General features: G+C 43.5%; 1 long non-coding RNA gene across 1 annotated transcript; it reads left to right on the forward strand.

Moving 5' to 3' along the window:
• The first annotated feature begins 750 nt into the window (after positions 1–750).
• LOC128125692 (uncharacterized) lies at positions 751–5,180 on the forward strand. Its single transcript, XR_008223214.1, has 2 exons — positions 751–894; positions 4,747–5,180. It is a non-coding gene; the product is annotated as an uncharacterized LOC128125692 (long non-coding RNA).
• Positions 5,181–12,590: the final 7,410 nt, after the last annotated feature.

The raw sequence follows: 12,590 nt of genomic DNA on the forward strand, positions 1-12,590 counted from the left end.
ACGTGCCCTCATGGTGACTCCGAACAAGAAAGCTGGCTGCAAGACCACTGCCAGGACGCTCTGTTGTCTGCATTTTGTCTTGTTCTCGACGAGGCTGCAGAAGCAGTCTGCCAGCTCTTCCTCCTCCTCTTCCTCCTCCTCGTCCTCCTCTTCCTCCTCCTCTGCCCCCTCCCCCTCCTCCTTGTCCCCGCACTCCTTCTTTGAGACAGGAGCTTGTTTTGTAGCCCAGGCTGGCCTTGAACTATGGCTGCTCCTGCCTCGGACTTCCCAAGGGTTACAGTTGCTGCCGGTGGCCCTCCCCCACCACTTTCATGACGCACAGAGTTGATATCCTCTCCTGAAGCACACCAACAGTTGACAGTTCCCAACTTAACTTTATGCTTTATGTAGTAACTCAACTTTTTTCCTTTTTTAATATTTCAATTCCAATACAGAGGCTTCCCACAACTGGCTTACAAAGTAACTCTTTGTGATTCTGACTGGGGGGGGGGGGGGGTGTTAAATAGAAAGAATTTATTTCATTTCTTCATTCAAGTATCAAGCTTTTAACTGAGTATGGTTTCTCTTACCTGTATTGTAATTCCAGCACTTGGGAGGCAGAGGCAGGAGGATTGCTGAGAATCTGAGACCACTCTGGGTTACAGAGTTAAGTTGCAGACCAACCAGCCTTGGCTAGAGAGAGCAAGCAAATAGCTTGTGCTCTGTGCCAGGCACTGCCCTAAATACTGAGGAAGTGGTGAGGAACAAGACAAAGTCCCTGTTGTCACTGAGTTTACTTTCCCATGTAGAAAGAAAAACGACTGAAATTAGAAAACTACAAGGGAATAGTTCTTCCCAGAGTACTGAAGTGATGTTGCACAGATGGGTATTCGATGACTGTTCCACAGTGGTCAGGTGAGTTCTCAGGAAGGAACATTTAGGCAGAGATCTGAAGGATAAAAACGGAGCCAAGAAAACTCAAGGGAACAGCATTCCAGGCAAGGGACTTACTAATACCAAACCGTTACAGCAGGGATGGGAAGGAGGCTGCTCTGGCTAGGACACGGTGGCCAGAGGTAAACCAGCTCTGTTTGCAAAAGGCTTTGGGAACAAAGGGGAGGTTACTGTAGGCAGGATGGGCAGGTTCTGGAGAGTTTGTCTTGTTTCTGTTTTTGTTTGAGACTGTGTCTTGCTAAGTAGCCCAGGCTGGCCTCAAATTCACAGCAATCCTCCTTCCTCAGTACTGCCATGCTCACATTCTCAGTTTATTAGAGACTTTTAATCAGCTGGTGAGAAGATTTGATTTGCTGTTTGGTGGTTTTTTGTTTGTTTGTTTGTTTTGTCATTGTTTTTGAAACTAGATCTCATGTAGCCTGGCTTCCAGCTCACAGCAATCTCAAGCTCACAGCTATCTTTGTGTTTTACTCTTCTGAGTGCTGGGATTACAGGCATGTACCACTACACCCACCTTTTCTGAATTCTGAGTTGCCAAGCATTCAAATACAAATACAGAGTGGACAGTTACAGAAAGGAGTTCAGAGATGTTAGGGACTGGTTACACAGATTTTAGCATCATTGATCCAGGTGTGGTACTTAAAACCATGGGACTTGATGTGGAAAAAAGAGTTTCAACTTGTCTTTAGAGCCCACCTACCATCAAAGGTTTGATGAAGAAGAAGGAGCTGACAAATGACACAGGGAAGCAGAGAAGCTTGGTATGGTGGTGAATGCCTATAACCTCAGCTACCCAAGAGAGTAGCTGAAAATCATGAGTTCAAGGACAACCTGGGACATATAGAAAGACTCTGTCTCAACATTTCAAAAAGGAGAGCTGGGCTAGCTCATTGGCTGACTTCTCTAGCATATGTGTCTCAGTCAATCCCTAGTACTAAAAAACAAAACAGAATTAACTAGCCAGTATATGAGGAAGAGGAGGAGCAGGAACAGCTAGGTGACCCTAGAATCCTTGAAGCCCCCAGAAGTGGTCACAAAATCAAAAGTTGCTGAGTGGTCCAGAAAGACAGGGTCTTAAAAGACATCTCAGGATGTGTAGGGGATGAGGCCCACTCGGGTGAGAAAGCAGTCAGCAAGCATAGGTGATCAGGGGATCAAACACCCTTCACTGGCCTCCACCTGCATCTGCATATATGTGGCATATACTAATACAGACACTTATACATAAATAAAAATGAAAACAAAAACATTTTCAAGAGAGGTTGTGGGGGCTGGTGAGATGACTCAGCAGGTAAGGGTGCTTGCCACAGATCTGACAATCCTGAATTTGATCCCCAGGACCCAAATGGTGGAAGGAGAGAAGCAACTCCCACAAGCTGTTCTCTTACCTTCCGTTAGCACCATGGCTAAAATGCAAAAAGGAAATGGGATGACATATGTGCATGCAGGGTTTTGAATGGAGAGGAGGGTGAATTAGGAAGCTGTGAGATGGGAAGAGTTTTGAATTTTGGTTCCTACTTTCAGAGAGGTTATGATCATGTCTGGCAGAAACAATACTAATGACAAAAACCTTATGGTTGGCTAGGGCTGCTGTAATTCCAGCATTAGGGAGGTGGAGTCAGAAGTTCAGGACACCTAGATGTAGCTCAGTTGGTAGAGTGCTTGCTTAGCATATAAGGTCCTGGGTTTGAACCCTAGCACCATATAAAAACTGGGCATGATGGCACATGCCTATAATCATAGCACTAGGGTAGTAGAGGCAGGAAGATCAGGGGTTCATCCTTGGCTATATAATGAGGAGTTTGGGGCCAGCCTGGGAAATAGGAGATCCTATCTATAAATAAATTTACAAAGTTCAGACATTCAAGGTCATCCATGGCTATATGAAGAAAGCAAGGCCAGCCTGAGCTACATCACACAGTCTCAAAATAAAAACAATTAAGCTTTGAATGGAATCTGTATATATATATGATGGTGAACAGTCAGAACTCACTAGACAGAGGGAACTATAAGTATAAAATTAATTGAAAACATTAAGAATGGAGTAACAGGGCTAGAGAGATAGTTCAGCAGGTAAGAGTGCTGGCTCTCTTCCAGAGTCCTGGGTTTAGTTCCCAGCACCCACATAATGACTTGCAACTAGAACTCCAGTTACAGGAGACTGATGCCCTCTTCGGGCCTGGACACAGGCATGCAAGTAGTGCACCAACAAGCATGCCAGCGAAACACCCATTCATATTTTTTAAAAGATGGGAGTTTTTTTTTTTTTTAAATTTCAGGGCTGAGAATTGAACCCAGGGCCTTGGCAAGCGCTCTACCATTAAGCTAAATCCCCAACCCCAAGATGGGAGGTTTTTAAAGATTAAGCCAAGGAAACAGAATCAGGACTTGAGAAAATGGAGAGATTATAGTCAACCACAGTGACTGTACCTTGCCATTAAAAATTAGAACTATGGTGATGTATTGTGTCCCCAATATATTCTTCACCCTAATAAAGTTTATCTGAGGATCAGAGGAAAAAGCCAGCCACTATAGTAAACATAGAGGTCAGGCAATGTTAGCACATGCCTTTAATCCTATTACTTGGAAGGCAGAGATCCATCTGGATCTCTGTGAGTTCAAGGCCACACTGGGAACAGAGCCAGGCATAGTGGTACATACCTTTAAGCACTAACCATAAAGATCTGGAGGTCTGTACAGACAGACAGGAAGTGACAGAACTGGGCAGCAAGAGGAAATGATGTAGCTGGGTAGAGAGAGGAAGTGGGATGCAGAACAGAAAGACATAGGCGTGGGTATACAGGAAGTAGGTCTCTTTGGCTGAGGAGCTCCAAGTGGTGAGAACGTGGCTGGCTTCTTTCTTCTTTTCTGATCTCTCAGGTTTTAACCCAATATCTGGCTCTGGGTTTTTTTTTTATTAATAAGACCGTTTAGCAATTCGTCTTACATAGGACCCATCATATGGGTTAAATTCTATTAATACAATCATGTGAGAAGTCTACAAACTTCAAGAGCTTTAACTAACTCAGGGGTAGAACACTTGCCTAGCATGCACAAGGCTCAGAAAATTTCTTGTCATTAATGAAAGAGGAGTTTGCCATTTAGTTCAGACTGGCCTGGTGCTTGCTTAATACAGGCTGGCCTTGAACTCATGGTAGTCTTGCCTCAGCCTTCTAAGGATTAAGGCTCTAGTTTGACCAACAGTACCACAAAACCACTAAACAAACAAAAAACTATTCATCACAAATATTTAAATTAAAAAAAACCTATTCATTTTATTGTATGTGTGATTGTTTTGCCTGCAAGCCTGTATGTTATAAGGATGTTAGAAGACCCCCTGGAACTGGAGGTATGAATGGTTGTGAGCTACCATGTGGTGCTGGGAATCAAACCTGAGTCCTCTGAAAGAACAAGTGCTGTTAACCTCTGAGTCATCTCTCCAGCCCTCTATCAATAACTCATAACCTCAACCCTCGGTTAGCAATTACTGAACTCAGTTGAATTTAACAGCAGGACTTCGTTGGAAACAAGTCCTTGAAGGACTGATAAAAATCCCACTGCAACCTTGTATCAGGTCTGGCACATGAGAGTCCTGCACTGTTGGTGTTTTATCTTCATTTTTGTTGATCATTGAGCTTGTAGACAAACACGTCCTCTGTAATCTAAATATACTTCATGCCTCAATTACCAACCTCCCAGACTTTAAAATTTAAAAATGTGTGTGTGTGTGTGTGTGTGTTGCACATGCCATTGCACATGTGTGAAGTCAGAGAACAACTCTGTGGATTCATTTCTTTCCCTCCCTTTACATAGCCTTCAGGGTTTGAACTCAAATCTTCAGGCATGTGCTGCAAGCACCTTTACCTGAGAAAGCTATCTCATCAGTCTGATAAGTGCATCCTTTTAACATTATGTCATATTATTCTATTTCACAGTAGAGTATAACTGATTCAATCCATTTCCCTGTTGATAGACATTAAATTTGTGTATTAATCAGGGCTCTCTAGATGAACAAAACCAAGAGAATACATTTATCCTATATAACATACATATATTAAAAGGGGGATTTGGACCAATGAGATGGCTCATTGGGAAAAGGCACTTGCTGCCAAGCTTGATAACCTGAGATTGAGCTCCAGGACTCACACATTGTCCTCTGACTTCCACACATGCACTATACATGTGTGGGCACACATACATACAAACACCCACCCACATACACAGTAAAAATGTTTCCTAAAACTTTTTTTTTTTTTTTTTTTTTGGTTTTTCGAGACAGGGTTTCTCTGTGTAGCTTTGCGCCTCTCCTGGAACTCACTCTGTAGCCCAGGCTGGCCTCGAACTCACAGAGATCCGCCTGGCTCTGCCTCCCGAGTGCTGGGGGATTAAAGGCGTGCGCCACCACCGCCCGGCATTTTTTTTTTTGTTCCTAAAACTTTTAAAATAAAAGGTTATTTATTAGATTGGCTTAAACGATATGGTTTGGGCAATCCAACAACTTATCGGGGAGGCTGAGACACTGGATGTTTCATCAGTCCCAGACTAATGCTGAAAGCCAAGAGGCTTCCTAAAGAGCCACTGGTCTTCAGTCTGTGTTGGAAGGCTGAAAAAGCTGGGTCCCAGTGTCTAGAAAGGATGGCCATGGCAGCAACAACAGCAGCAAGATGCACTGGGTAGATGAACTTGCCAGCATGGCAGGAAGGCAAAAAGACAAGCAGGAAAAATGCAAAGTTTTCCCCCAGGACCTCCTTTTATCTGGCTGACATCAGAAGGTACACCCCACATTTAAGGTGGGCCTTCACACTTCAAATACCCTAATCAAGAAAAATCCCTTACAGAGCCTAAAGAGATGGCTCAGCAGTTAAGAGCACATACTGGGGCTGGAGAGATGGCTCAGCGGTTAAGAGCACTGGCTGTTCTTCCAGAGGTCCTGAGTTCAATTCCCAGCAACCACATGGTGGCTCACAACCATCTGTAATGAGATCTGGTGCCCTCTTCTGGCCTGCAAGCATGCATGTAGGCAGAACACTGTATACATAATAAATAAATAAATCTTAAAAAAAAAAAAAAGAGCACATACTGTTCTTGCAGAGGACTCTGGTTCCATTCCCAGTACCCACATGGAAGCTCATTTACCATCTGAAACTCCAGTTCCAAGGGATCTGACCTCTGCAGGCAGCAAGCACACAGGTGGTGCACAGACATACATGCAGACAACACACACACAAAACCTGGGAGAGAGAGAGAGAGAGAGAGAGAGAGAGAGAGAGAGAGAGAGAGAGAGAGAGAGAAGAGAAAATCCCTTTGATATCCTTAAAAGAAGAAATTGGAGAGATGGCTCAGTGGTTCAGAACACTTGTTGAACCCCAGTGATCCGTACATAATCCCCTCCTGGTTTTCCCATCTTTGTGTGTTCTCTTTCCATTGAGTATGGACCATGCTTATCCACTCATAAGGAATACAGTATAGAAGAAGTGACAGGATATCACAAAAGTACTGGTTTCCTCACATAGTCTTGTTCTCTTATACTTCACTATTTTTGCGACAAAATATCTTGATAGGTATCCCTGGCTTTTCTAGAACTTGTTGAATAGTCCAGTGGCCTTAAACTTGCACTGATCCTAGGGGAGTCAGCACTCTGCAGAGGCCTTCTCACTGCCTCATGAAGTGAACTTTGATTTTGTCTCCCCCCATTTAAGCCACAAAATGAGACTGACAGCTGAAGCACCAATCTAAGCGATGCTTACCATCCTGACCCAAAGAAACTATGAATATGAAAGGCTTGTTCCTTTTATCTGCTTAGGTAGGGAGTAAATAGACACGAAGGCCACAGATAACTAACAAACCTCCATCTTCCCTGAGTATCTCTCTTGAGTTTCCAAGGTTATTTGCACAGATCTCTATTAATGTTCATCCCATGCTACCCATCTAAGTCACTCCCCGAAACTCGATTGTCTCCAAAAACAGGAACCCTGGCTCAGCCGGCTTAGTATTGACTGTGTCTTATGCAAAGTCCAAAGACAGATATTCTAATTCCCAAGGTAGGCTACTTGAACCTCTCCAGCTCCCAACTAGGGCCTTTTCCTACCACTCCATGAAGTCTTCAAAAAATACAACCCTGAGTATTTGAAAGCTTGAATTCTACAGGGTCTCACTATGCCTGGTTGGCTGGTAACTCACTATTTAGACTAGGCTGACTTAAAACTCCAAAATCCATCTGTTTCCGCTACCCTAGTGTTGAGATCAAAGGCTTATGCCACTACTCCCAGCTAATTTTTCAAAATTTCGCTTCATTTTTAAAAGCTTTAAATTACATGGTGTTTTGTTTTCTTTCTGCATGAGTCTATGCTCTGTGTGTATGGGTACCTAAAAAAGGCCAAAGGTATCGTATCTCCTGGAGCTTGAGTTACTGGCAATTGTGAGCTGTCTGACATGTGTACTGAGAACTGAACTCAAGTCCTCTGGAAGAGGAATACATACTCTTTTTTTTTAATTACACTCATGATATTCATTAATTACACTCATGATATTGATTACATTTGTGGTATTCATTGATTACATTCACAGTATTCATTCAATAACTATGATATTCATTACACTAATTGTATTAATTTATTACATTCATGATATTATGTCCTGATACTACTGTCGGTTTGTGGGGCTTTTCCATCACACAAAACAGAGATTCTGTACTTAGGAAATCATTGCTCTATATTCATTTCTTCTCCATCTTGAGATAATGCCTAATCTTTCTTTCTCTATGAATTTGTATATTCTATATATTTCATGTAATACAATTCTATTGTATTTGTCCTTTTTTTTTTTTTTTTTTTTTTTTTTTTTTGGTTTTTGTTTTTTCGAGACAGGGTTTCTCTGTGTAGCTTTGCACCTTTCCTGGAACTCACTTGGTAGCCCAGGCTGGCCTCAAACTCACAGAGATCCGCCTGGCTCTGCTTCCCGAGTGCTGGGATTAAAGGCATGCGCCACCACCGCCCGGCAGTATTTGTCCTTTTTTTTAATGTAAAAACATTCTATGTACAACTGCAGGAGAAATAATACACAGATAGCTTGGACATTAAAAACAGGTTATAATTCAAAAGTCTAGAGTTATTTGAAACTAGAAAATATTTTCTCTGTAGAAAATAGTAAAAATGATAACATTTCCCAATAAGTCCTTTTGAGCCAGATAATAGCCGAATTATACATATAAATATTGATTAGATTCTGGGATACAGAAGAAACCTATCTTCATCTGTTCAGAGAGCTGTGTTTTACTTAAGTTGTGTAAGTGAGATTCCTATTCATCTTCCCTTTCACTGTTTGATTTATGGCAGACATTTTTCTATAGGCTGGTCCATAATCTAAAAAGATTTTAGTCTCCCCCCGCCCCTGAAAGTACAGCCAACATTTTCTTTCATCAGCTTGATACAGTACAAATTATTATTCTTAGTGAAATGTTTCGCTAAAGCTTGCCCAGTGATTGGGCAAAACCAAAACTTATTATAAGCCACAGTCATCCTAGGGTCCCCCCTGCTAGGTAGCCTCCCTGGTTCTGTGGGTTGCAATCTGATTGTCCTTTGCTTTATATCTAGTATCCACTTATGAGTGAGTACATACCATGTTTGTCCTTCTGAGTCTGGGTTACCTCACTCAGGATGATATTTTCTAGTTCCATTTGCCTGCAAATTTCATGCTGTCATTGTTTTTTACTGCTGAGTAGTACTCCATTGTGTATATGTACCACTTTTTCTTAATCCATTCTTCAGTTGACGGCCATCGAGGTTGTTTCCAGGCTATTACGAATAATGCTGCTATGAACATAGTTGAGCATGTATCTTTGTGGTATGATTGAACAGAGGAATACATACTCTTAACCACTGAGCCACCTCTCCAGTCCCCAATTGTTTGTCTTGAGACAAAGTTGGTTGTAACCCAGGCTGGCCTTTAACTCCTCAGCCTTCTGCCTCCACTTCCCACGTGCTGAGATTACAGTGTATACTATCATTTGACAAGATCTCAAGTTTTAACACTGTCTCTGAGACCCAGCATGAGATGCTTGCTTGTCTCACCAGGGAAATGCCACTTCCCTCTTATTTCCATTGTAACAAGGACACTGGCCTTTCCGTTCCTCTGCTGACTCTCGCTCCCTCAGTGTCTTCGCACACAGTTCCCTCTGTGTAGGTTTCTCATTGTCCCCTTCAATTTCTTTCTCTCCCCTCTCACCTTTTGAGATAGGCTCTCAGGCTGGAGAGATGACCCAGTTGTGTTAAAGGCTAGGCTCACAACCCAAAACATGAGATCATGTCCCGGGTAACTCAGGCTGGTCTTATTTTGTAGCCAAGGCTGGCATGGAACTTCTGATTCTCCTGCCTCCATTTTCTAAGTGCTGAGATTACATGTGTGTGTCACCACGCCCAACCTCCTTAATTTCTACTGGGCCCAATGTCACTTCCTACAGAATGCCTTCCTGCTTTCCATTCTAAACCAAAGAACACTGTAATTTTCCTTCATACTGCTTATCACAATTGGGAGTAAATGATTGCTTAATTGGGTATTTAGTGTTTGTTTCCCATGTGCTCCAAACTCTGAAGACAGAGAAACACTGTCTTGTTGCCCAGTGGATCCTCAGCACAGAGCTGTGTTTGACATATAATATAGAAGGTAAGGGATCAGCATATCCTCCCTATGTTCTCTCACCCACCCACCTCCCCCTGCTTTTTTTTTTTAAATTAAGGCAAACATTTCTTATTACCTCGACAAACTTCATATACTTTTATTGTTTACAAATTTAATATTCTGAGTGTCATTTATCTGTGTCAATGTTATCTGCCATGGGCGATGATTTCTGAGTACAGATATAACTTTAAAAAAAATCGAGCTAGGATTGGAACCCAGGGTCTTATACATGCAAGGCAAGTGATATGCCACTGAGCTACATCTCCAGCCCTTTTTATTTTTATTTATTTATTTATTTTGAGGCTCAGTTTTACTGTGTAGCCTAGGTATTGAACTCTAGCCTCTATCTCTCAAGTACTGGGTTCATAGGTGTGGGTCACTATTGCCCAGCAGGGACCACAACTTAAAAATTTTACAGTACAGTCCCACAGTGGAATCTTCCCGTGTGGTTTGAATACAGCATTATGGAAGGAACAGGCAACAGAACTACTTATTAGTGGCCTTGTTTGTTTGAGGTAGAGTCTTGCTATGTAGCCCAGGCTGGTCAGAATCTTTATATATAGACAAGGGGGCTTCCAACTTGGGGATCCTTTTGCCTCTGTCTGCTGAGTGCTGGGCTTTGAGGTGTGCACCACCATGCCTGGCTATTAATGGCTTTTTAAAGCTCTTTGGTTAATTTTTAGGGGCAGTGAAAGGTTGAAGAGGTTGGACTATGTGGTAAGATCTGCATTTGGACTCTATTATTTAATAGCTGTGTGGCTTTGGGCAAGTTGCTTTTCTCTCTGGTCCTCAAAGTACTCCACTATAAATCAAGGCTATAATAATGGCCCCTTTTCATTCAGGTTGCAGGAGGGATTCAGTAAGATAATACAAAACACTAAAAACAGGGTCTGGTTTCAGGAAATGCTCAATAAATGTCAGCCATTCTTTTCACAGATGGTAAAAGAGAAAGGTTCCCCATTTCTCATTTGGTACTGGAAGAAGTTTGTGGGTGCTATAAAGTTCTCTGTGGGAAGTTAAGGTTGGAGCAGTTTAAAATGCAATGCTACCCCCCTCAGTTCTTTTTTCTTCCTACTTCCCAGTCTTAAAACTGAAACCAGGGGGAGAAAGCAGCTTCTAGCTAGTCTCTAACTGGTTTCAAATGACAGCAGCATGGGTTTGCACTTTCTTTCACCGGTCTGTGTTCACAATGTTTAACAACCGTCATCAGGTGCCATTGTCAGCCAGAGCAGGACGGCTAAGAGAGGGCTACTAGCTCAGCTTCTTGACACCTAGCAATTTGCAATTCTGCCTTTTTTGGAACCCACCTAAATCTTTGCCTTTTCAGTCTATTGGCACTTCCTAGGTGATCAGAGCCTACCAGTAGGACCACACGAAAGTCATAATAAACAAAAAAAAAAAAAGTCAGAACTTCAACAAGGATTTGACTCAGACCAGGGCCAGCTACTGGGATCCAGAGGAAAAATTTCTCCCTCCTTCCCTTCCAGAGAGAGAGGAGAAAGAGGGGAGAGGAGAGAGGAGAGAGGAGAGAGGAGAGAGGGGAGAGGGGGAGAGGGGGGGGAGAGGGGGAGGGAGAGAGGGGAGAGAGAGGAGAGGAAGAAAGAAGAAGAAGGAGGAGGAGGAGGAGAAGAGGAGGAGGAGGAGGAGGAGGAGGAGGAGAGAGAGAGAGAGAGAGAGAGAGAGAGAGAGAGAGAGAGAGAGAGAGAGAGAATGAGGAGGAGGAGAGAAGAGAGAGGACTCAGTGTTTTCTTTGCTAAAGGCACACTCCATTCTCCAGCAGAAGGTAGGAAGCCAGTCCTGAGAGAATTCCTTTTCCTCACCCTTTTAAATCTTGAGGAAGAGCTGCCAAGTGTATAAATTCCTCCTTTGATCAGAAGATAAAGCAGAACAATGCTGTAGAGCTGAGCAGATTCCTAAGGGACATTCTTCTGGGGTGTGTAAGCTTGCTTGGAAGTGCCCATGTACAGAGGAAGGTGGGGTTGGTGGAGAGTTAGGGACTGGGAAGGTGGTCCAGACAGAAGTTGCTCCCAGACTTCCCTGTAGAATAGCTTTTTGTTTTGCTTAGCTAGTACTAGAGATTGAACCTAGACCTCACACATGCTAGTTAGGAGCACCACCACTGAGCTAGTCTCAGTCCTATTTTTATTTTTTATTCGTTTTTGAGACAGGTTCTGAACTGCTGAGTTTAAGTAATCTCCTGCCTTAGCCTCAGCTTGGACTCAGATGCCACATTCTCTCTCTTGGTTTCCCCTTAAAGTAAAACTTCATCCAATCTCCAGAAGTGCAAGCATGTTTATTTAAACGAAACGATCAGAGGTCTCTCCTTCCCTACTATAGGAAAGGAGAAAACGTTGGGAATAAGCTTTTATATTTCAAACCCGAGGAGACACTGCCAGTTTATTTTGCCACCCCTCTCCTCAATAGTTACCGACTGTCCTCTTTTGCAACCTGTAAAACGGGAATAATTTTCTCATCTGCTTCAGTTTTGAACCAGACAGCAGAGGGCTAAACGCTTACAGGCACAATTCCATTCGCTGCTCACCAGAAAGGTATGATTACTATGGGGCTTGGGTGTGATGTCTGGCCGAGCGCTGTTATTATCAGGCTGCCTTCCTCACCTGGCCGAGGCAAGGCTGTCAGCAAACACGGACGAGGACGCGGCACCCATCCAGCCCTTTGCAGGTCCCACGTGATGAGCTGCTAATTACAAACTTCGAAGCACCTGAACGTCCGCGATAAATGCTGGAGGGAATGAAAGATTTCGTCTTGACTGTTCTTTTCTATCTTTCCAATCCAAACTCATCTCCGGGAGGCCTGGGGCCAAGATCGCAAATCAGGCAGCGGCAGGCAGGCCAGAGGTCGTCGGCGCGCAGTGCTGCGAGAGGGCCCGGGAACAAAGGGCGCTTGCGAGCCCAAGGCGGGCCGGGGGGGGGGGGGGGGGGGGGGGCGGGGGGTCCCAGGGTACCCTCTCCGAGAGGCCA

The sequence above is a fragment of the Peromyscus californicus genome, unplaced genomic scaffold (assembly GCF_007827085.1).
Source record: "Peromyscus californicus insignis strain IS unplaced genomic scaffold, ASM782708v3 Scaffold_4__1_contigs__length_199733344, whole genome shotgun sequence".
Lineage (NCBI taxonomy): Eukaryota > Metazoa > Chordata > Mammalia > Rodentia > Cricetidae > Peromyscus > Peromyscus californicus.